At 35.8% G+C, this 26,793-nt stretch overlaps 1 long non-coding RNA gene across 1 annotated transcript; it reads right to left on the reverse strand.

Annotated features, from left to right (window-relative positions):
* Nucleotides 1–462: 462 nt before the first annotated feature.
* On the reverse strand, nucleotides 463–4,110 carry LOC147515263 (uncharacterized). The gene is made up of 2 exons (XR_015210035.1): nucleotides 1,458–4,110; nucleotides 463–1,096 (listed from the first exon to the last, which is right to left on the reverse strand). It is a non-coding gene; the product is annotated as an uncharacterized LOC147515263 (long non-coding RNA).
* Between the last annotated feature and the right edge of the window lie 22,683 nt (nucleotides 4,111–26,793).

Below are 26,793 nucleotides of genomic sequence, written 5' to 3' on the forward strand. Positions count from 1 at the left end.
GATGTCACATACTGTACATCAGGATTTTTTTGTTTAATTGGTATAAATTATGATAAATGTATGTCTCAGGAATCCAAATCTAGAATTAACTGACCTAATGTTAGTTCCTTATAGATACTTTTTGGCAACCTAGAGATTGCCCGTGAAGTACTGACTACTGAGGTTCTGAACATTTCAAAAATTGACATAAGTCTGCAATTGGCCTTTATGCAATGCTTGCTATTCCGAAAGTGGATCATATTTTTATCATAACATTGAATTTGAGAAACAAGTACAGCATCAATTTGCATTTGCAAGCTTCACATCAAACATAAAAACTAGAGGAGATTCATGGTAAGCATGCATCATTAAAATCTAAAAGATAGTAAATACACGTTAAGCTTGCACCATCAGAATCTAAAAGATGGTAAATACACGTTAGGTTAAAAGGTTCAGAGTTTCATCTATGAAGGAAATGAAACATAACTCTCAAGCATGATTAATTTTAATAATAATCCCGAAAGACAACCTGATATTTGCAGAATTTAGAAAGGAAACTGTTTAATTAGAATATCAATAAAAACTACTGGAAAAATTAAATGCACCAAATAATGTTGTTTTACGTGAAAAGAATACAAACTGATTGCGTACCCTATGCCATAAGTTGTCAGCTTCTGAAACCGACACTTTTTCCAGGGCATTGCGAAAAACCTCGAAGGTAGAGAGGGCAGCTTGTCCTTAGCCAATGAAGAAGATTTACTGGTAATCCATTTCATCTCTATTGAAATCCTTAAAATCCATAACTTCACTGCTCCGGAAATTTTTCATTCGCAGAGCCTTTCGGCCATGGTCCTGGCTTCCTTTAATCTCCCCACTAGCACGTAAAGTGAAATATATTGGTAAGCAAGATCTTCAGTCATGCATCCCATGGATTCAGCTTTCTCATACACCTTCAATAGGTCGGATAAGAATTCTACAGAAAAGTTAGAAGGAGCAGACCCTGAAATCTTGGTATTGTTTCCTTCAAGAGATATAACATCCATCCAAAACTTTGCATATAGGGAAACTGGGAAAGCATCTTGGCAGAAGGCACGTATTTCAATGCTTCTTCATATATCTGTGTACATATAAAGCATACAGCAGAAACATTAGAAAAGGTATTGCTGTATTGGTTTAGATCGTAGAAAAGCATTATAAACAAACTGTAACACCTGTGTTTCAGCTGAAAAGCTTTCAGAAGGCTACAGGGAATAAAAAAATATTAATTTCCTGAAACCCGTAACTACGAAGCTAGTCATAAAAATCTTACGTGTGTATGTGAAGCTAGATGTGTATAATTTCTATTGTGAAACTTCAGGCTGTATAACAAGAAGCTTTAAGCCATTATTGTGAAATTCCAAAGGTGAGACATCTTCTCAAGATACATATAGCCATTTTTCAACCAAACTACATAAAAGGGATAGAAATAAAAGCCTTACATGAATCACAAACTATGTGAAGTGACCTTCATCACATGTACCCTCTATGGTTAACATGACCTTCTGCGAATCCATTGCTTTACCCTCAAAATGTCGTCTGTTCCAGTCCAACCATATCCGCCACATGATCGCAAATGGCTCCATATTCCAAATAGGCTGCGCTCTGTAAGAGAATGACCCTATATACCACTGAGTAAGGAGATCCACCACCGCATAAGGACTAGCCCAAAATGATCCACATATCTAATAAAAATAGGACTGATTCGCTGACTCCTCAACTCTGTAAGACAAAGGACAGTATCCAAGGTTTGCCCTAAAGTTTCTTCTTCTAAGATTATTAACGGAAAGAATCTTCTCCAAAGAAGCACACCATACAGAGAAAGCAACTATAAGAGGAACCTTAGACCCAGGATAATAGATCCTACAAAACAAAGGATTGGAGCAATGCCACTAGTGGGCGGAAACCAAGAATGAAGAGAAAAATAGAGAGATTTGAGTGATAAACTACAAATCTTACTAGAGATCCATATCATCCAATCAGGATCTGGTCAGTTCATGTTAACAATATTGAGTCTAGCTATAAGGGAGGTTAATCCATCAATGACCCAATCATCAAAAGCCAGTCAATTCCAATAAAAGTTCACGCACTCACTAAATTTACATTCTTTTAGCTAAGACATGTTGTACAAAGTTCCAGGTCTTCCCTAAAAGGTCTATCCCACAGCCAAGGATCGACCCGAAAACAATTGTGATCCCTAATCCCTTTCTTGAAGGTGGTGAGGACATTCATAATGCCCTTCCAAACCCCGCACCCACGAGTATATGAATGAAACACCTCCTTTTCTTAACAAAATAATTTAATTATGTGATAATAGTTACTGTATACTATCTTTGTATCTTTTGAAAAAATGATTGGGCACAATTGGTGGTTTATATTGGGTATTTAGGGGTTTGGGCTTTAAAATAGCTACCTGTGGTTGTAGACGGGCTTGGGCTTATCTTTAACTCTCTATATCCCAAGAAGAGTATATTAGACCGCTTTTATTTTATTTGCTAGTCACAAAAACGAACTTCTCCATTTGAAAACTTGAAACCTAGAAAGAATAAAAAGAGAAAGAGGAGAGAAAGAAGAAGTAGAAAAGAAGGTTTGCTCGTGTTTTCAATTTTGTTCCGAGTGTTCTCTTGCGCTATTCACACATAAAGTATTATTAAAAGTATGAGCATGAAAGCAAGCCCTACTACAATCCTACTCCATCCTCATAAAACCCACTCTAATGATCTCCTAATACTTTTACAGGACTCTTAGGAAAACCATCAGGGCCAAGAGATCGGTCGCACCCTATACTACAAATGGAAGACCAGACTTCCTCCTCATAAATGTCTCTCTCAAGGGCCTCTACATCCTACACACAATCCTGACCTTTAACCCTCAACACCCTTAATATGGAGGCAATCCAAACAGCTAATCTTATTCCTGACTTTTCCATTTGATGGAAAAAAACTTGTATTTTGATCACCCTCAAGTACTAACTTAGTCTTGCTCTACCATCACCATAAAAATCTCCTCCCTCTTTACCACTACATTGAATTCCGAGAGTAACTCAATCCTTCTAAGCTGCTCATCAATGTCCCTCTCAAGGTCTTTTACATCCTGCACACAAATACAGCCTAAAGGTAGGGCTATGAATAAAGCTCCGAGTATAAATTCACAATTTCCTCTCTAAGACGATCCTCACCTCTAACCCTCAATACCTTAATACGGAGGCAACCCAAACAATTCTGGCCATTTGATGGGGGAGGAAAAAATAAATTGTATTTTGATCACCCTCAAGTACTAACTTAGTCTTGCTTTCCTATCTGAAAAATCCTATGTAACATGGACAAGTCATATATCAAAAATAATCTGTGTCGGATACGTACCTACGTGTTCGTGTCGGACACATATCGTATGTAATATACCTCAATTTTTTGCCGTGTCAGACACTTTGTATCCGTGTCGGATATGGACACACCTATCCGTGTCAATGTAACTTGTGAAAAATCTCCTCTTCTCACCACTACATCAAATTTCGAGAGTGATTCAATCCTTCTAAGCCTCTCAAGAGAAGATAAACAATGTTTTTCTTCATTTCATTCAAGTACCCTTATATCTTTAAGAAGATTCCCCTTTTTCTATCAACACGACCGATAATTTCCTTATTCCCAACAAACATACAGCTTATCTTGATACATACATCACTCTTTCCATTGAGTCCAATTGTATTTGCAACTCAAGCAATGTTCACCTACATCTTCCATTTCTATCTTTCTATATTAGCTACCGGCAGACCAAAATCAATAAATTTTATTTTTTTATTTTTCGATAATCAAAATCAATCTATACTACACTTCCGAGTTGAAAAGGCATCTCTATATGGTAGACAAACTTTCTGGGAACATTCATATCATCTATATAATCACACTACAAAGTACAGAAACTTTTTATGTAATTAAACTAACATCACATGTGTAAATTTATAATTATTTTGCTGAGAATGACCCATGAAGTATGTATCCAAGCCACAACCGTTTCTAAGAGAGTCCCTGTGCAAAACTTTTCAATTTATTGAGAATTTAAAGAGTTAAGGTAAAAGCTTACACCACTGGTTTATCCAATTGTAGGCGCAACTTCTCCATAGTCATCTTCTTTTTCTGAGTGGGGCTTGGGCTTGGGGCTTGGAGTTATTAAAAGTTCAGTGGAGTAGTTCATATTATTCTGGAATCTGATAATTTCGAGTCACCCAATCTTTCACCAAACCTAATAGAAAAGGTGACTTTGTTACCTCCACATAGGCGCCACATGGAACAAGTTACCTTCAAAGTTATATTACATAGTACTGGCAAAGCTACCAGGGGTTGTCCAATGCAAATATCACTTTAAAATCCGAACGGAACGTAAAATCCCGTCTGGCGAAAAAATTAGCAATACGAGATCTGTCCCAATAAGAGGTGACCTTCCATGTGCCCATTGATCATGCATTATTCATGGTACTTTTAAAAGAATGTGTTGTTCACTTGTAGAGTGGTCTGAAATCTAGCATTATTAATGGTACTTTTGCAATCACATGTGAGCTTATCCATCGAATGTGTTAAGTTGTCACTTTGATATTGGTCCGAAATCTAGCCATATCACATATGATCACATATTTTCTTATTAACAAATAAAACTATATATCTTCTCAAGCCATAAACAAATAAGAAAACTTTCCAAAAATAATAATAGAGAACAAATAAAAATTGCATTCAATCAGAGCTTATTTGAGAATAATAATGCTTCTAGTAGTTCATTCTGGTGTTGAAATAGAAGAACCGCATTTTTGAAAAGCAAGAGAAGAACATAATGCAATAGTAAGACGAAGGAGGAAGAATTTATTACTTAGGGTGGTGCCATTAGTATCTCAAGTAATAATTGAAGATGTTGATATGGACAAGCGAGGTAGATCGGTTATGGATATAACATATACCTTTAGAGATCGTGATGAACGTGAAGAACTAATAATGAGATATTAATTACTTTAACACACCTTCGTGATAGCCTCATCATAAGTTTCGGTGAAGGTATAGAATGTGTAGAAAGTTTTTTTCCTGTATATGTTGGATTTTGTAGCAAAATATTGATAACTACTTTCAAGACAAGAAGGATGGATTTGGTCGGTGAGGCGTTTATGGGTTTCAAAAGATAGTTCATCTACAGTTATGATCTACAGTTGAACAATTAGCAACTGATAGTTCATCTGACTCTACTGATCAGTATTTGCATCTTGAAGATTCTACAGCAGTAGAATCTATGAAGAAGTGATGTCTTGCAATAATCAAGGTTTTTTTAGGAAGAGTACTTGATGTAGGATTACTAGCTAGCCCCTCTTTCTTGCCAGAATTCCTTCTGCTTGTGCTAAGATTATTATTTTCAAATTATAATTATTACTTATTAGGAATTTGGAATATTTGATATTTTCTATTTAGATCGAGTTTAATTAGATTTAGAAGTGTAGGTTAGATTTAGAAGTTTAGGTTTCTTGGTTATCAAGTATGGCTTATCTATATAAGGAGGTCATTGTAGTTTAGTTCAGGTATTCAATTATCAATTATCAAATCTCCAAAACCTATTATACTTTTCTCTCTCAACTTATACAATTCTTCTATTCAATCTTCTTCTTCCTTAAATATATTCCCTCTTTTGAGGATTTTCGAATCTTTTCATCTAAATCTCTTTTAGTTCTGCATCAATTGGTATCAAGAGCCCCACTTTTTAGATTCTCGTCTATAAAGCGATCTACCACCACCACCACTTCCGTAAACCACCCAAATTATTTTTTTCTCAATCTCTCAATGGCTAAATTTGTTATAAAGGAAGAATTCAACAAGTTCGAATTAAACCTTGATTCAAAGTTTGAAGCTTTGGAGACGAGATTCATGATTATGTTCAAAGAAGTATTCCCTAACTCTAACGCTTTTGCAAATTAAAATAACCCGACCCTAGCGCCATCACAAACCCTAACACCACCACTTTCAGAAATACTAAAGCCACTTTCGTAATCTCCACCACAACTTAGACAAACCATAACATCTCTGCAAGCCATGAGATCTATCGTCGACCCTAAATCTACGGCAAAAGATTTCCTCCCAAACCCAATATTAACCACTATATCATCTACACCACTTCCCAAAATTTCAAACTTGAAAACCACAATTACAGGTCCAACCCAACTTCCACCAACACTCACCTATAATCCTCAAGAAGTTGAAATTGTGAGAGAAGAAAATGTTGTTTTGTATGTTAATTCTCCATTATAGGTTACCAAAAATGCTCCACATATTATGTATGAAGATCCCAACTTTTGAAGTCTACAACTTAGACAAAAAAGTGAGATTTTTCAACTTTTATTGAAAGGGAGTGCACACCAACTTTTATCTTTCCAACTTATGAAGATTTGTTTGCATTGTTCTCTTCCCCAATGGTTACATGTTATTCGAAGAAGCGCAAGAAATATCATAAGAAGTGTCGTCGAAAGAAATTCGTTGAAAGTTCGTTTGAAGCTTTTTTTGGACATGTGTTTATTTCAATCAAAACACAACGAAAATTTCATCCAAAAAGTCAAAAGAAGCGTTGGAAAGATTGTGAAAATATTGTATTTGACAAAATAAGAATATATATATATATATATATATATATATATATTTCATCTCATCAACTCAAGGTCAAGTTTTTCAAAAGAAGGGAAGAATGATGTAGGATTACTAGCCCCTCTTTCTTGCCAGAATTTCTTTTGCTTGTGTAGGTTAGATTATTATTTTCAAATTATAATTATTACTCATTAGGAATTTAGAATATTTGATATTTTCTATTTAGAGTTTAATTAGATTTAGAAGTGTAGGTTAGATTTAGAAGTTTTGGTTTCTTGGTTATCAAGTATGGCTTAATGAGGCCATTAATGTAGTTTAGTTAAGGTATTCAATTATCAAATCTCCAAAACCTATTATACTTTTCTCTCTTAACTTCTACAATTCTTTTACTTAATCTTCTTCCTCCTTAAATAGGTAAATCTATTCAATTCCCTATTTTGAAGATCTCCGCATTTTTTCTTCTAAATCTCTTTTAGTTCTGCATCAGTATTTGAGAAGACCAACTGAGGAAGACACGACTATGCTATTAGCTGAAAATATTGAACGTGGTTTTCTAGGAATGTTTCGTTCAATTGACTATATATGCATTGGGTGTAGAAGAATTGCCCAACTGGATGGGTTGGGCAACATGTAGGGTATATGCTAGAAGGAACCAACTATTATACTTGAAGTGGTTGCAGACATAGACTGTTGGATATGGCATTGCTTTTTTGGCTTATCAAGTTCGCATATTCTTCATCATTCTCATGTTTTCGAATCCTTAGAGGGTGGTGTCTCTCCTGCTGTTAATTTTATTGTGAATGGTAATGATTATGGTATGGGGTATTATCTGGTTGATGATATTTACCCTAAATGGGGCACGTTGGTTCAATCAATTCGTCGCCCAACAACAGATGAGCAAAATGTTTTTGCTCAACGTCAAGAAGTTGTAAGAAAATTAAATATGTTGAAAAGGCGTTTGGAGTACTGCAGTCAAGGTGGCATATTGTTAAGTCTTCCGCATGTTGTCATAGTATTCATGTTCTTGGGCATATATAATGATCATGAATGAAGGCATGTATTATAATGCATATTATGATTGTTGACAATGCAACATATATATCTTATGGAATGACACTAAAAAGGAAAAAAACATCTTATTGTTTTAAGAAAATCACTAGCTAAATACTAACTGAGTAATGACTTTCATGTCGTCACAAAGGCATTTTCCTTACATAAGTAGTTCTAAGAATTATCCAATGTTTTGTTGATTAGGCTTTATGGCTACTAAAATTAGTTAATGTCTTGGTCTAAAACATATAATAAGTTATTGGTCGTTAAATTAGTATCGATAATTTCATCTTACCTCACGTATTGATTACTGTCCATTAATCCATAGACATCCATTTTTCTGTTATGGCAATAAATATTTTAAAGGTTCTCTTTGTTTTTCTCTTTTTTCCCATAGTTGTTGTTTGCCAGGTTATTTTCTTCAAAATAAATGAAAATAAAATCTCTCTACACATTGAGGTTTGTTGCTTATTATGACTGAAGCAATATATGGTAAGTAACATTTTCTTTTTCAAAAAACTCAGAATAAAAAAAAAAATAAAAAAAAATAAAAAATTGTCAGTCAACTTGCTAATTGAATCTCATCCAAATTTTTTTTCGATTGTTTGATTTAGGGAACCGACAAATTTAGTTGTGGATGAGAAAGGTCCAAGCTAGGAAAACATTAGGAATGAGAAAGTTTTATAGATAATGGGCCCTAATCGCACTATGACAGGCTTTATCTTGGGTTTCACTAAATCAGAAGCTTCAAAGTTCGTTTCCAAAATTATTTATAGAAACCTTCCAAATTCGTTTCCAAATCTTACAAAAACCTTCACTGGAATTTCATATATATGTATACATACCCCCTCCCTCACAAATTTTCCTTTTATAACAAATTGTAATTGGTCTACTCGGGCAATTCGTGTAAGAATCTTTAGACTTAATTAGGAACATCCATGGTTTTCACTTGACTTCTAGGGTTTTATTGGTCACCTCAGTAGTATGTCCTTTTTACGGTGTTTCATTAAAAAAAAATCTTTTATATATACATAAAAAAAATCCCTAAGAATCCCTATACATAAAAATAAAATAAAATTGAACTTAAAAGAAAAAATCATCTACTAATTGGAAACATTATGGAATTTTCTTTTATGTTATAAATAAATAAAATTGAATCACGCTCATGGAGCGTGCACATATGGCTAGAATTATTTAGAAAATTGGAAAGAGGGAGGCAATTGTGGAGAGCACTTGAAAAACAAATAGCCAAGATTGGCCTTATTTTGACTTCGAATTAGTGGTGGATTTTGTTATGGATTGATACATGCTGCTAGAAAATAGTGGGTTCGAATGTCTTTTTCATTATGTGTATAAGCGACAAATTCGTCTTCTTGCCCCAAGTTTCTCACACTAGAAGTGGGTTTGATTGACATCCATGATGTAGAATACACATTGACCTAATTTTCTCACGTAGAGACTTTTAAGTAGCATATATTTTTATGGAATACATCAAAATGTAGTGAGGGGGGTGTAAAATCCTTATGGCACCTATATATGTAGGGCAAGAAGAAAAATGATAAGAGTCCACTGGAAGAATTCTCCACTGGCTTAAAATTCACACAAAAGAGATTTTGGGCCCGCAAAACCCAACCCGTGACGGTCGGGCTTATAGTTTTGGTCCCACACAAAACAACCTTCTAAATTGGATTCGTAATCAAACTTGTAAATTTTCTAACTTCAATTCTTATATATACCCTTCCCTCACTTCATATTTTGTTTTCTGCATGTATTAGTAATATAATTCTTCAAACAAACAAGATGGGAAGATATTATAAAAGTGCGTTAGAGTTCAACATATTGAAAATAGATTGATGTGATCGAATTATGTATCTGTTTTGATGTTGAAATATAAAATATATATTCGAAACCAAAAAGTATGGAAGGGGTTCTAATTTTATCTATATGTATATGTTTCCATTGGAGCCATATATATATCGCCTTGGCTAGAGTGACATCCTTATGATGACATCCTTATTGTATATCCTATTAAAAAGTGCATTTCAACAATGAATTAGTGGCTGATTTTTTGTAGATATATTCTACCCACCATGGATTATATCCCTACAAAAAATTAGCTCAATCCAATATGTGGAACTTTGTCAAAAATAGTGTTTTAAGTGTGCAATTTTATCTAATGGTCTAGAAATAATTTTAAGTTTGACAAGGCTAGAAATATCGAATTGAGCTAATTTTTTGTAGAGATATAATCTATGGTGGGTAGAATATATCTACAAAAAATCAGCCACTAATTCATTGTTGAAATGCACTTTTTGATAGGATGTACAATAAGGATGTCATTATAAGGATGTCACTCTAGCCAAGGCCTATATATATATATACATACATACAGTCCTTCTCTTAAAAGTAGCTACTTAAGTTAACTTTAAAATAAGTACGTAAGTAAAACGTCACCTACAAAATAAATTTAAATCTATTATTTTGTGGATGTGATATACTCAATATTAAGATCATCTCTATAAAATTTTAGCTTATTTGGAAACCTCTAACATTGATAAAAAACAATTACAAATATTCAATATTTCTGGACCGTTAGATTTCTTTTTAAAGATCACAACAATTTTTATCTATGTTAGAGGTTTCCAAATGAGCTGAAATTTTGGGAAGATAATCATTATGGTGAGTTCTTCATAACCACAAAAAATTAGGTTTGAATTCATTTTGTAGGTGAAGTTTTACGTACGCACTTATTTTAAATTAACTTAAGTAGCTACTTTCTAGAGAATTACTATATATATATATATATATATATATATATATATATATATATATATATATATATATATATATATATAGCCGACTCTTAAAAGGACCTTAAATAAGTATCAAATCTAAAACACCCACAACTTCACCTACAAAATGATTTAAACCCTAATATTTTGTGCATATGATCTACTAACTATAAAGAACATCTCTACAAAAATTCAACTCGTTTGACAATTTTTAACACTGGCAAAAGATGATTGCAAAAACTAGACATTTCTGGACCTTTATATATATATATTCAAAAGTTGAAAACAATTTTATCTAAGTTAGAGGATATCAAACGAGTTGAATTTTGGTAGAGATGTTCTTTATGGTTAGTAGATCATATGCACAAAAGATTAGGATTTTAATCATTTTGTAGGTAAAGTTGTAAGTGTTTTAGATTTGGTACTTATTTAAGGTCCTTTTAGGAGCCGGGCTATATATATATATATTTCAGTGGAGGGGGGAATATGAAAGTGTAAAATTCTATGGGTGGCATAAAGAATTCACACAAAAGAGATGGTGGACCAAAAATTGCAAATCACAAAACCCAAGTCGACGTCTTTATTGCTTTGGTTCTAGGCAACTGAATCTCTGCACTATTAGATTGCTGACCTTCTCTGATCCCCTCCTCCACTTAATTTAATTTGATCAATGTATTTTTAATCTCCCCATTTGAATTATTTTTTAATCTCCCCATTTGAATTATTTAGTACCACCTCCCAACATTAGTTATACTAGATTGACAAACCAAAAGATTTTATAATTACCTCCCTAAAGACTCAAACTTTTAGAACTACCTCACTAAATATTCAAACTTTTATTATTATGTTTTAGATTAACATAATCGATATCGAAATTAGAAATTGCAAACACCCACATTACTTATAATTGAATCGAACATCAAAATTTGTAAACGCATACGTTTCCTTCCTAATGTCTTCTAAATTGAATAAACTTCTAATTCCACACCAACTCTCTCTCTCTCTCTCTCTCTCTCTCTCTCTCTCTCTCTCTCTCTCTCTCTCTCTCTCTCTCTCTCTCTCTCTCTCTCTCTCTCTCTCTCTTTCAACCTAATTAAACCTACTCCTAAGCCGCAACATCTAATCGAGCTAATTATCTTTTTTCTAATACAATTTCTTAGTAAATTATACGCAATCAAATTGTATCAGTATAGCAATAAGTTGTATCAACACTGGGGAAAAAGTTTAACTTGGGGAGCTATCTCAATAGCACATGATATTTATGCTTGTACGTTACTGTTGGATGTATGTACTTTTCATTTTATTCGTATGGATTCTAATTGTGTTGCTCATGCACTAGCTAATAGGGGTATTGATAAGAGCCCAAAACTATAGTTTTAACCCCATTGATAATATTACATTTAGACCAATTATGTTTATAGTAAATAAAAGTTAGTATTGTTTACGTATTTTTGTGTATTTCAGGTCTTGGAGTCAACTATGTGAATAAATATGTCACTTTTGTAAGAGAAAGAAGCAAAGGTTGGTTGCTAAGAAGTTCTATGGTTAAAGCCTAAGTTTCAAGGAGAAAAAACATTTTTAAAGCTGAAAAGTCAAAGTCAACGCGGGCAGAAATAGAGAATAAAAGTCAACATAACTTCTGCAGACCGTATCTTTTGACTTAGACCTCGGAATTGAGCCTCTTATATGTCAAAGCAACCGGATCGGAAAGAGCTTTATAATGGTTCAGGCGTTGATCCAATCAGAGGAGTAAAAGTGGACGAAAAAGCTGTTGTAGTAATTTTCAGCGAAGAAACCCTTTTTTGACTTAAGTAATTAGGTTTTGGGCTTGATTTAGTAGCCCAAAATATAGTTCCAAAGCCCATACACGAAATTTTAAACCTAGCCCTCTCCTATATAAAGATGACTAAGACAAAACTCTAACTCTCTCCTATCTCTTCTCTTTAGTCTAAACCTAGTTTATGTTTTATTAGTCTAGCCACCATTAATACAATTCAAGTTATTTTCAATACAAGTATTCTTTTAATTATGTCTTCTTCTTCTTATTATTTATTCCATGATAGTCTAATGAACCATAGCTAAACCTCCATTAGAGTGGTTTGATTGAAGCTTTGATGAAGACTTGATGTGTTAATATAGAATAGTTGTGTTTAAGAGCTTCAAGTCTAGAGGGTAGTTCATTCACCATGAGAATGGGTTTTAACTTCCTCTCATACAAATTATTAGTTGGCTAGAGATACCATGAATAATTAGGGATAAAAAGACCTAACATTTATGTTGAATCTTGTGTGAAAACATAAAGATTAGGATTGCAACAAACTCTATACTAGCATATTAGGGATTAATCAAGATGGATCTCAAATCTCCCTAATTCCTTCTTCATATTCACATCTTATTATTTAATTGTCATGGTTTAATTTAGAATATATTCAATATTAATTTTCACCATATTAGAATCATTACTCTCATGTTGTTAATTGTTAATCATTAAGTGAATTAGTTATTTTCTAAGCAACTAGGAGTGGAACGAATTCTTACTCTAGTTTTATTGCATGATAATTGAGAGTAAAACTTTGATCAAAAGAATGAAAGTATATTTTACTTCTTCCTAGTGTAATTAGCTAAGTAGGAGTAAAAGGGAATTTTCATCTTATCAAATGGTGTCGCTGTTGTCTTAGTTGTCATTAGAATTTAATTCTCTTAGTTTTTTCAATTATACAAATAACCCAATTCACCCACCCAACCTATTGTTCGAAAGTGTTGTGTTCTGACTGTGTTTTCTATTTCTTGAAAACAGGATTTTGCTCCTAGAATGTTTTCGAAGTTGTACTCGGAGTGCGCCCTCGCCCTTATTTACACTATATTTGAGCGCACACGCGCCCTTCCTTCCAGTAAGCTAATTTCGTGTTTTCTTTCTAATTTTCAGGCCCAGCCCATTAAGAAACCGCGCGAAAGTCTGTTTCTAAAAAAATCACAGAGCGCGCACGTGCCCTTGTTGCTTTATATTTGAGTGAGCCAGCGCCCTTTTGAAGGAAGCCTGATATACACAGATTAGTTACAGAACATCGTTTCGTTGGATATAATTGTTGATTAAGTGTTCCAAGCTTCCACAGGATACTGAGGTTCGTATTAAAGACGTTATTCATAAGCGTAGCAAGGAGGCATTTATGTTCTCTTTCTTTCACTCCTCATTTCTTCTGTCAGAGGAGTTTAAATTTTAGTATATCAGGTTGTTGTTTGACTGCTGTTAGTGTTTCTTTCATATTGGACTTAGCCTTGCATCAGATTAAGGTATGGTAAGAGAAAACCATCTAACGTTATCTATCGTAAACGTCAATGCACATGCCTATCTAGAATATCACACACTACACCTTCATCAATGGTTGAAGAAGCAGAGACTCCTCTTTCTGATTTTTACAAAGCCCTAAATAATGGCCCTAAGTCTTGCATCGTTCTTGTAGACCCAGTGGGGGATTTTCTAATTCCCCCGAATATTTTTAATTTGTTACCCGTTTTTCATGGTTTAGACCACGAAAAGCCTCATCAGCATATGTGTAGGATAGAACAAGTTCTCACTACATTCCATCATTCTAATGTAAGTTCTGAACAAATTAAATTGAGGGTGTTTCCTTTCACCCTAGCCAATAAGGCGGCGTCTTGGTTAACTGCCCAAACGCCTAATTCCGTGGACTCATAGGCCAAACTTGTTCAATTGTTCATGGAACAGTTTTACCCACCTCGGAAGACAGATGAAATGATTCAAAAGATTTATTTCTTCTGCTAGAACCCTCATGAATCCTTTTCAAAAGCCTGGAACTGGTACACTTATCTTCTTATAGAGTGTCCACATCATAACCTTGTGAAAGACACGCTTGTTCGTGCCTTTTTCAAGGGGCTTTCACATCATCATAAGGAGGTTCTTGATATAATGAATGGGGGTAGTATCCTTAGTAAAGGAGCCTCAGAGGCTTATAGGTTTTTCGAAGATCAATCCAATCGTAATAATAACTGGGGGGGGGGGGTAACGATATTCCCCACTCCGCTACTTCTTTTTCCACAGCCAAGGATGCCAGTATGTTTGAGGTTAAACTTGATCCTGAGCTTAGAACTCTAATCGAATCCCTCACAAAAAAGGTAGAAGCCATTTCTGTTCAACATAAGCCTACTCCTGTCATGAACATCAACTCTCTTCCATGTAATTTCTGTTTTAGTCTTGAGCATACCGATTCCTATTGTCCTCTCGTCTATGAATAACCACCCGCATAGCCAGACAATGTTTGCTCCGTAAATAGCCTTCCTAACACACCTTTGAGACAAAACCCCAACTTCAGTTGGCGTAATAATCAACCAGTTATACCTCCAGGGTTTAATAATCAAAATGTTAGGCCAGTAAACAACTACAATCCAGCTCCACCATGACAAGTACAAGGACAAGGTAATTATAATAATAATAATAATAATAATAATAATAATAATAATAATAATAATAATAATAGAGGTATCATCCTGGTTAATAACAACTATCACAACTCACCCGTTAATAATCAATGTGAGATAGTTTCTGTCACACCACCTGTGGCCACTACACTTTCACAACCGAATCGTTTCGATGCCTACATGCAAGCTGTTTCGGCAGTAAACTGCTTCAATACAACGAGAGCAATGGTAAAGAACGCACTAAGAAACAGAGGAATTTGATGTTGGGGGAGATGAAACTGAACCAAATAATGGCTGCTTACGTACCCAAGATCTATTATCTAGGGATCAAGTTTCAACATAGTTTCTTATGAAAAATAGTTTGGTATTTATATAGGTAAAGTAGAGAGTCCTTGTAGCTCAAGTAATCTTGTAGCTTGAGTAATTGTGATAGAATATAACTCTCAACTGATAATTATCCCTTTGATAAGAAACGAATCTGGACATAAATTAATGTACATTAGTGGCAAGCCATGTGGCTAAAGTTCAGCCTTAGACACATGAGTTAATGAGCCTGTACATTGATCAATGATATTGCAAATTGGGCTTTAGCCCTGTTGATTAAACGAATAAAATGGAGACCCCTAATAATGGACGTTTGCCACGTATGTGGGGGTCGAAACACCGCCCCCTCTTTGTCATGCGAACAAAGTTCACATGGCAAAGAAGAGAAGAAAAAGCAAGGAAAAAATGGAATAAGAAAAGAGTAAGCGGAATGTATAACAAAATGTCGCGTGACCGTAAATGATAGGAAAATGGACAATCGGGAAAAATTCGTGAATTATCGGGACTATGCCATGTGAACAAAGTTCATATGGCAAAGAAAAGAAAAGAAAATCAACGAAAAAAAATAATGAGAAAAGAATAAAAAAGAAATAACTAAGCAAATGAATTATGAAGGATGAAGTGACAAATAAATAAGTAAAGAGTCCTCATAAGTAAATAAGGGAACAAAATACTTAATAGCAAATTGACTTGGAGCGCACATGCAGGAGGAGTGTTATATAAGCAAATTGACTTGGAGCGCACATGGTAGCAAGAACTTACGAGACTATAAGCCAAACGTTGTGCTGGCTCACAAACATGTTGATGAGGTCAATAAGTCCAATACTCGTCTGCATACATAGTCTAGCTGTCCAGGGCTCAAGGCTTTTGAGTTGGTTTCGACATGCAACTTTATTTCTTTAAATTAAATATTAGTTTCCTAATTCAGTTAGAGTACTTAATTACTGGAACCTTGTTTATTAGTAGCAGTTTCCTAAAATCTTTACAATCCTTGAAGTTTACCATCGACCATGTTTGTTTATCCTAAAACCTTGGAGGAAGTTAATCTAATGGCAGATGATATGCAAGGCATACCAGAAGAGATCGTCTCAACCGTATTACAAAGAGTTCCCCCAAAGGCCATCATCAAACTGAAGTACGTATGCAAACTCTGGTCCAACTTGATATCTTATCCTTACTTTACGCATGCATATTTCAAGCGTTGGAATAATTCACAAGAAGAATGTGTTATCCTTCATCTGAACCACGGTCCACAGACGATCTGCCAAAAATCAGTGTTACCTCTTCATCAATTTACAAGTGGAAGATCCCGAACTGAAGGAATTCAAGTTACCATACTAGCAGTAGAAAGAAGGTGCGGCGCACCGGGCCGAGAAGCTGGCGGGTGAGATTTTGTTTGGACTTGGGTTCAACAAGAAGATGCAAGCTAAAAAAAACTCAGGATTTCTCTGGTGGAAGGCGAATGAGAATTGCATTGGCACGTGCCTTGTTCATGAATCCGACCATACTTCTCCTTAATGAACCTACAAATCATCTTGACTTGGAAGAAATTCGATCGCATCCTCGTCACCACGACTAGTATCATTGCTAAGGAAACTGTCATAAGATGACAGGGTTTCGATCAAAATTGAATTTGTGTTGCTGAAGAAGACGGAAAAAAGTGCGGAAAATATGACAAAGCGGTGTCAAAGATTTTCGACAGCATGAAACAGGTATGTTAGTATTTTTTATCAGTTATCTTAAAATTTTGGTTAAGTCAGAAAGACTGATGAAAATATTTTGTATTGTCGCAGGTTGAAATGGAGGAATTACGAGTAAAAGATATTGACGAAAAATTTCAAGCAGAAAGATCTCAATGCCTTATAAAAAATAAGGTTATGTTCAGGGTGATCGCACTACAATGCCGTAGAAGAAATAAAGAAGCCGGAGAAAATATTCGCTCAGAAAAACCGACGAAAAGTGTCTCTCAGAAATATCGGCCCAATGTCTTAGAAAAAATAATGAAGCGGACGGAAAGTTTCACGTACTCGGAAAGTTCACTCAGAAAGATCGGTTGAATGCCTTAGAAAAAATAATAAAGCTGTCGGAAATTTCAACTCGGAAAGTTTCGCTCAGAAAGATCGGCTTAATGCCTTAGAAAAAATAATAAAGCCGTCGGAAAGTTTTCGCTAAGAAAGTTGACGTAATGTGAATTTTCGTTGCACGAAGAAACGGCGGTATTACGAGCAAATTATATTCACAAAGAGTCGACGGAGAAAAGTTTCGCACAGAAAGATGTCAATTAATGCCGAAGAAGAATTAAAGAAGCTGACAGAAGTTTCGTTGAAAAAGAGCAACGCAATACCTTAGAAAAAAAATAATGAAACTATCAAAAAAATTCACTTGGAAAATTTCTCGTAGAAAGATCGGCAGAATGCCTTAGAAAAAATAACGAACCTGTCGAAAATTTTCACTCGGAAAATTTCTCGTAGAAAGATCAGCAGAATGCCTTAGAAAAAATAACGAAGCTGTCGAAAATTTTCGCTCGACAAGGTTCTTGTAGAAAGATCGGCACAATGCCTTAGAAAAAATGATGAAGGTGACTAAAATTATCGCTAGGAAAATTTATCGTTGAAAGATCGGTACAATGCCTTAGAAAAAATAATGAAGTTGACGTAAATTTTTGCTAGGAAAATTTCTCGGAAAAAGATCGGCACAATGCTTTAGAAAGAATAACAAAGCTGTCGAAATTTTTCACTCAGCAAGTTTCTCATAGAAAGATCGGCACAATGTTTAAAAAATAATGAAGTCGAAAGATAGGTAACCGAAAGCGCTAGCGAAGCGAATGCATATTTCGAAGAAGAAAACAAAGATTTAATCGAGCGACCGTAAGACAATTGACAGAGACGTTAACAGACACGGGAGATCAACTAGAACGTGAAAAGATGAATTACAAAGATTTGTACGAGTTGTATAAGCGGAAAATTAGTAAGGAACCATTTGATTTTTCCAAACCAATTATTATGTGATTGTGTGAATGTAATACCATAAAGCCAAAAATTCTTTTGATGAAAATAAAAATAAAGTATGTGTTGGTAATTGAATATTGTTGTGATGTCAGATAACATACCTGCAGAAAATTGACAATATTGTTGATTTATGTAGTTGAAATGAAATAGAATGATACGCCCCCATGTAAAGCAAAACTCCCCCAATGCTAACTTAACTTGGCAAAAGTAAACTAAGCGAGTGTAAAAACATTCAAACTTAGACTGACGAAAAGAAGTGCGGTGACTTAGTCAGATATTGTCGTAGTGATAGTAACAGATTAAGCGAGCGTAAAAGCGTTCAAACTTAGACTGACGAAGCTAAACGTGGTAACTTCGTTAGATTTTGTCGTAGCAATAGTAACGGATGAAGCAAGCGTAAAAACGTTCAAACTTAGACTGACGAAATTAAACGTGGTAACTTCGTCAGATTTTGTCGTAGCGATAGTAACGAAACAAGCGAGCATAAAAGCATTCAAACTTAGACTGATGAAGCTAAACGTGGTAACTCCGTCAGATTTTGTCGTAGCGATAGTAATGAACTAAGCAAGCGTAAAAGCATTCAAACTTAGACTGACGAAATTAAACGTGATAACTTCGTCAGATTTTGTCGTAGCGATAGTAACGAAACAAGCGAGCGTAAAAGCAAATTTTGGTTCTGGCGGAAGTGAAGAAACTTGCAAGTAATGGATATAAGGAAGACACCAATCTTGCTCATCGGAGATCATCACTGGCTCTGATAGTATCATATCGAGAACTTCAGGACTATCATCTACTTCATGTACCAACTCACTATCTATTTCGGGAGCGAATTCAGGAGGAACAAATGGATCTATATATTATAATAGAAGATCCAAAGTATGGTCATGTTGTGAATTTTCCATCTCCTTTTTCCGCTTCCAAGTCATGACTGGTGCGATTATACGTGGGTCGTATTTTGCTGTTGCGTATAAGCAAAACAAGAAATTGCTTTCATGTACACACAAGGCATGCAATTCTTTTTCAGTAAAGACAATGCTTGGCTCTTTCTGGAACTCCACAGTGATGTGTCTTGACCCTTCGCTTCTAATGGTGGCGGAGAGATAAGCCAATGAATCTGCATGACGTATGCCATTTTGGGGCTTTAAGTGATAGAGATGCTATCAAATTGTCGAGCAAGGCTATGTATCAAACTAAGATAACCGCCATACGCTCATCTCTTTCTTCAAAAGACCCACCAAACTGATTGGCAACAAGGCGAGAATCCGTGTATAACTGGAGCTTTCGCGCCCCCAGTGTCAAAGCTGTTCTCAAGGCACAAATGACAGCCTCATATTTGGCTTCGTTATTTGAAGCGGCGAAGCCAAGTCGCACAGATTTCTCAATATTTTCTCTGCCGGGTTTAACAAAAAACGCATCCAATTCCAGACCCAGATTTATTATGGGAGCCATCTGAGTAAACAATCTATAGGTCAATGGGATTAGGAATTGCGTTTTCATGTTGGTCTTCGTCGCCCCCAGTTATTGGCGGCAGAATATCTTCCATAGATTCTTCCTGGCGCAAGAAATCGTCAATAGGAGAATCATCAATCGGAAAATCAGCTATCAAAGAAGCCAGATCATGTCCTTTTTCAGCAGTACGAATTTCAAAAACAATGCTATATGCACTAAGATAACTTTCCAATTCGGCTAATCTACTTGATTCCTGTGCATTACGAAAGATCTTGCGTAAGGGATATTCAGTATAAACTCTGACCAACCTCCCCTGGAAGTATGGTTTCAATCGGTGAGCGGCATGAACCAATGCAAGTGCAATTTTTTCCATTTTTGAATAACCAGACTCAGCTCCAGTTAAAGTCTTACTGATAAAAAAGATGGGTCTACCATCATCAACAAAAAGAACAGCACTAACAGCTTGAGTTGTAGCTGCCAGGTATATGCCAATAGGTTGACCTGTTGAAGGACTTGTCAATATAGGAGGACTGACCAAGTATTTCTTCAGTTGTTGCAATGCCATCTCACAATCAACGTTCCAAGTTGCCACCCCCTTTAAAGTCTGGAAGCAGGGATGACAACGATCGGAATATTTAGAAATAAATCTATGAAGAGCAGCAAGCCGACCAATAAGTCGTTGAATTTCCTTCTTATTTTTTGGTGATGGCATATCAATAACGGCGCGTATCTGATCAGGATTAGCCTTAATACCTCTATGAGCCATGAGGTATCCCATAAATTTTCCAGAAGAGAGGCCAAAAGAACATTTGGCGGGATTGAGTCTCATGTTATACTTGTTAAGCCTATAAAAAATAAGTTGAAGATCGGAAAGATGATCACCAGTATGCTTCGATTTAATGACTATATCATCGATATAAGCCTCCATTATTTTTCCCAGCAGATCGAAAAAAATTGTATTGACAAGCTTTTGGTAGGTTGCACCGGCATTTTTCAGACCAAAAGGCATAACACTGTAGCAGAAAATGCCTTGGTCGGTGATGAAGGCGGTGAACTCTTGGTCATCCACATTCAAAAATATCTGGTAGTACCCTGAAGAAGCATCCATGACAGATATGCGTTGGAAGCCCGAAATGGCGTCCACCAGTTCGGAAATTCGTGGCAACAAATACGGATGAATCAGACAAGGTTCGTTAAGGTTCAGATGAACTTTATGATGAGTGGGAAGTTACATCCAAGGGACTTCGTGTTAAGTGAGGTGAAATCCATTTCATCTAGAAGATTTAAATAGATAGACGCCCCGGGTCGAGCCTATGTGTAAGATGACTCCTGCCATTACCTCTTACAAGAGTTATAGATTTTAGGCGGTACACACTTTCGGGTCCGACTGGAGATTGTCTTTTGCTTTGCGTGTAACCAGCCTATCTAGGTCGGTAGTTTGTCTGGGATTGTGGTCTTCCCTCTAGTTGCTTCTGTGACACCTTCCTTCCTTATCGAATCAGACCTGTCTAGGACGACGATTTTCCTCAGGTTGGCCTTCCCTGTCAGGTCAGTCTCGTTTGGGATATTGCTATTCCTTATACTTTCTTCTGTGACGCCTTCTTTTCCTGTCTGGGATGGCAATTTTTCTCAAATCTGCGAGGTCGGCCTTCCCTGTCAGGTCGGTCCAGTCTAGGATGAATGTTTTCCTTATACTTTCTTCCGTGACGCCTTCTTTCCCTGTCTGGTTGGACCTATCTAGGATGGCGATTTTCTTCAAATCTGCGAGGTCGGCCTTCCCTGTCAGGTCGGTCCAGTCTGGGATGAAGGTTTTTCTTATACTTTCTTTCATGACGACTTCTTTCGGAGGCGTTTGTACCGCCGTTTGCGGTAGCGGCGGCGGCGGTGGTGCTGCTGCAGTTGGATGTTGAGAATTGATCCTACCACTAGGAGCAACTCGATTGTTCAACGGTTCTTGCATTGCTCGACTTGAATTTCGAGGGTTGCGATTCCTATTGGCAGGAGGAATATGTTGACTGTTCGGTCTACTTCTTGTGCTTACCATCTTGATTGTTTCACGTGATAATGGATTCAAAAAACCCACAGACGGCGCCAATTATGTTTCGGTAGTAAACTGTTTCAATACAACGAGAGCAATTGTAAAGAATGCATTAAGAAACAGATGAATTTGATGTTAGGGGAGATGAAACTGAACCAAATAATGGCTGCCTACGTACCCAAGATCTATTATCTAGGGATCAAGTTTCAACGTAGTTCCTTATGAAAAATAGTTTGGTATTTATATAGGTAGAGTAGAGAGTCCTTGTAGCTCAAGTAATCTTGTAGCTTGAGTAATTGTGATAGAATATAACTCTTAACTAATAATTATCCCTTTGATAAGAAACGAATCTGGACATAAATTAACGTACATTAGTGGCAAGCCATGTGGCTAAGGTTCAGCCTTAGACACATAAGTTAATGGGGCTGTACATTGATCCATGGTATTGCAAATTGGGCTTTAGCCCTGTTGATTAAACGAATAAAATGGAGACCCCTAATAATGGACGTTTGCCACGTATGTGGGGGTCGAAACACAAGCTCAACAACAAACTCTACAATCCATACAACAGTTAATCCAAGATAAAGCCCAACCAGAAATTGTATTTCCAGGTCAAGCTATACCTAATCATAAAACGCCAAAACCAGCCTTTGAAGTAATCAGTAATAATAGTAACACAAATTTAAACGTAGGTGACACTCGCTTCTTTTGTGTGTGAGATGGTATATGGATGATGTAGATAGATGACGGTCGTTGAACAAATAGAAGTGTATCAAAACCTAATTATCTCTCAATAAGTAAAGGATTAGTAGGGTATATCATTCCACTTTTAAGTGTATGTTATGTGAAGGACAACACTGGAAAGGGGGTTTGAGGGATTAAAAACTATGATTGTAGAGATTTTAGATTCTAATTCTAAACTAAACTAAATTAACTAAACTATTGAGAATTTATGAGAGAGACAATTCAAGAGATTAGAATCCACTAATACTTTTGATCTATGACCTTCTACTTCATGGTTGTTCTTACAAGTAGACTACAATTAGGCAATCGAGCGAGTGTTGATGCCCTCTTGGACGAAACATAGTTAACAATTAACTCTACTTAAGGTTGTTCCTATGTTTATGCTATTAATATATTCTTTCCTTTTATGTAAGCTCGGGCAGCCATTCAATGTATTACCGAGAGCAACATCAAGGAGTACTTCCTAATAGGGCGGCCATTCAATGAATCACCACTTAAGGCAAACAAAAAGAATACTTCCCCCTAGGCAGCCACTCCCTGAGCTACCCCTTCTAAGGCAACACAAAGAATACTTCCCTAACTCTAAAGAACTATACTACTAGAAGAAAAGTAAAGAACACTAGCATGATATTAATATTGCAAAACATAAACCCTATTCTATATTTCCATCCCCTGGTGTGTGCAATGGAACTAATAACTAAAAATATAAAGAACTAATAACCTGATTGAAGAACGCTATGAACCAGAAGAATCATTAAACCTTAAGCATCGGCTTCATCTCTTCCTTTGAAGGAGAAGATTAGCCTTCCATAAAGAAGGAAGATTACGAAAAATGAGAAGAAGAAGAGCCAAAGAACATAAGACTAGAAAGACTAATTTATTAAGACTCGACTAGTTAAAACCGAATCTTTTATTATTAACCTCTCTCTGCCTCAAGTTCTAGAGATAAGAGTATAAGTGAATTGGCAAATTACATGAGGCACTTAGGTCCTCTATTTATAGGGGTTACAGTGCGTTCTAGAAGTATTCCAAACCGCCATTTGTTCCCTAATACAAATCAACTTCTTTCAAAGTCTAACTTCGTCTCCAAAACTGAGAAGGAAGTGACTACAATGTCGTTTCATGCATCTGGACGCATGAGCATTGCGTCTCAGACGCGAGCACTGCGTCTGGATGCACGATACTTGCGTCCCAGATGCGGAAGTCTATTTTCCCTCTTTTGCTCTATCCTTCTATCCTCTTTTACGGGCTTTAGTCCAAGCAACGAATCCTTTGGCCTTGGGCTTCCAAATAGACTTTAAAATAGGTCAAAGTCGCATCTTTAATAGCTTTAACTCCTTGGCCTTCTCCATGATTGTCCACGAGCTTTCCATGTGATCTTTAATGCTCCGAATTGCTCCGTTTTATCCCTTTTTCTCTAATATTCCACAAAACTCTCTTTTTCACCTGTAGAATCATAAAACATAACTTACAAACACTATTAGTCCACTAAGATGGGTAAACAAGAGGCATAATCGAGGATTAAATTGCACTTTTTGAGCACTTATCACAACTCCCAACTAGCCTTTTGCTAGTCTCTTAGCAAATAACATAAAAAAAAATAGATAAGTGATCAAAATCGCATCCTAATAATAAAAATAAAATCATAACTCACTTTCGCAGGCATCGCGATTGCATTTACCATATGCAACAAGGCTTTAAACCTTTAAGTTCCCCAAAAAGGACGAGTTATAGTGTCGTGAGGGTTTTCAGGTGATATACCCATAAAATCAATTAATAGCATGTTCAAGAATGATAGTATTTTTTAGAGAGAGAAATTCCTTACCCACTTAGTGCTGACTCCAACAGACGGTATCCATTGCTAACTATATTGCTGCAAAGACTCATAGATTATGATGGGAGATAATAAAAATTAACAAAATTCTCAATCAAGGCTTATATGTGTACTTACTCAATCTCCTATACTCTCCTACCAAAAAAACGGAATCCCTAGTTTACCTTTAGACAGATAATCTTGACTTTCAATCCTCATCGGTCATACTCTCATAAAAGAATCTCTTCGAAGATGGTATACTATTTTACCTCATGTATGTAGGGAAAAGAATAATGAATACGAACATCCCACATACTACCTTAAAAAATAGACTTCTAGATGACAGTAGTCTCATGGAAAGAATGTCAATCACATATGAAGTGTCGGGTCCTTCACTTTAGCATCCTCTCACCTATTCTAGACTTCGTACCATACTGTAGTGATAAGTTATGGGTTGTAACTTGGCTTGGGTATTGGTTTATGAAGGAATGGTAAAAAGGATTCAAATGTTGTTTTTGAAAAACACTAAGCGTTTTGCTTCATTCTTTGGAAGATTTCTTCAAATTCTGTATTGCAGAGAAAATTCTTCCTTTGTCTTAGCTTTTCCATCCAATTTTTTTTTTTTTTTTTTTTAACTCAATGGTGTATCCTTGATTAGTACTGGATATGCTTGTTTTCCACTAGCTTCTTTCACTTAGAACAGAATGATGGCTTTCATTATATCTCTCTGATTTTTTTTGTAATCTTCCTTTTGTGCTCTTTCTTCCTCCTTGTTCCTCTCGTATTCTCAGAAACATATGGGTATGGTTGATAAAGGTTTTTGGCTATACTCCTTGTTTGGAGTTGGGTAAAAGGTAAAGGGTTTTATGAAAGAAAATGGCTCATTGTAAGGCTCAAAAGGGTTTAACATGATGGTCCTACTAGGTGGGATAAAGGCTGAATAGGTTCACTACTTGACTTATCAGTATGATACTTTGTTTTGAATAGACTACAAGACCTAATTACTATCTCCCCAGTTGATGTCACTTCGTGATTTAACCAAATCAACAAATAATGAGACTATATTACAATGACATAAAGAACTGAAAGATGTTGAGTCACTAAGACTCGGATTTTTCGTAAGAACTCTCCAAAGAATGGGTATAAAGCTCAAGTCTCAAGGGCTATGTCTAAAAATTCTACTTCCAGTTTACTAGGGGTTTAAATCTCTCTTCTAGCAAAAGTACACAAAACTGACCAAGTACTATGGTGGTGCCTTGATAAAGAATTCTATCAACAAAAGCTATGTCCGAGCATAATAAATAGTCTAAGCGGTAATGAAATCAATAATATCAACTATATATCAAACTCAACACTAAGCAGTATATAATCTATATCCCACATATCTTCTATAACCATCCATTTTTTCACGATCATTCACTTGGCTACCCTTTCGTTGGAGAAAAAATTAGAAATTGCATGCTAGGTTAGGTTCTAGATCCATCAATATTCACTCTCATTCAGTTATGCCACGTCATAGGAAATCTTGGTGCCTAATTCTGTTTGGGTCTGCAGTCCATGTTAATTATTTATGGACAGACCTGCAACTCTTTAGATTGTTAATATATGGTAAATTGCATGTTAATACATGTTTTAGATAAAGTCTCAAGTATCTGACTATAAAAGACTCATTCTATTCTTCGGTGTACTCCATTCTCATCTTATATTATGGGAGTGCACCATTAAGGTAATCAAACCCTCTCTTTGGAGTGTGTGGCTGTAAGTATCGGATCCTAAGTCCACGTTTAACGTAATTTACGATTTCCACTTTTGCATGTTTTCTCATTTTTTGAGTCGTGTTTCTCTATGGACTGATTTACATCCTTAATTATTGCTTTATTGTTTTCTTTTATATTAAACCTTATTGATAAAAAGTAAAAAAAAAATATTAAAACCCAATAAACATTAGTCTAGTAAGTCTCGGGAATCTGACTTTAAAAGACCCACGTTTAAAACAAATTTTCTAAACCCAGTTAGTCGCTCAACTTCCTATTCTTATTTTTTATGCCGTTAGTCGTACTTTGATTTGGGTTGACACTATCTATGAATTTAGATTTCTTTCGATCACATAACTTATGTCATTCACGCGTTCTGAGGCATTTTCTATCTCTTTATGTGTTAACCATGGCTAGATTTGAGTTTTTGATAGATAATTGGATTGTATTTTCTATGCTGATAATTTTCATAGCTCATTCGCCAAAATCGGACCGTTAACCAATCGGGAATTTTAGTTTTAAGGTTATACGAGGCATAGGACATGATGGGTATTACGGATTTGTTTTGGGCTTGGGCCCGAAAATTAAAAACCTTACTAGGTCATGTGCCACGCACATGACTCCCTATTTTAAAAACCCACACATTTTTTCCCTTCTCTTCCTCGCCTCCATTACAGAACACCACCTTACCAAAGAAAAACGTATAGTGTGCACGCCCTTTTGTTCAGACCATTCTGAGCGCTCCCGTTCCCTTACCTCCACAT

Source organism: Coptis chinensis, chromosome 2 (assembly GCF_015680905.1).
Source record: "Coptis chinensis isolate HL-2020 chromosome 2, ASM1568090v1, whole genome shotgun sequence".
Lineage (NCBI taxonomy): Eukaryota > Viridiplantae > Streptophyta > Magnoliopsida > Ranunculales > Ranunculaceae > Coptis > Coptis chinensis.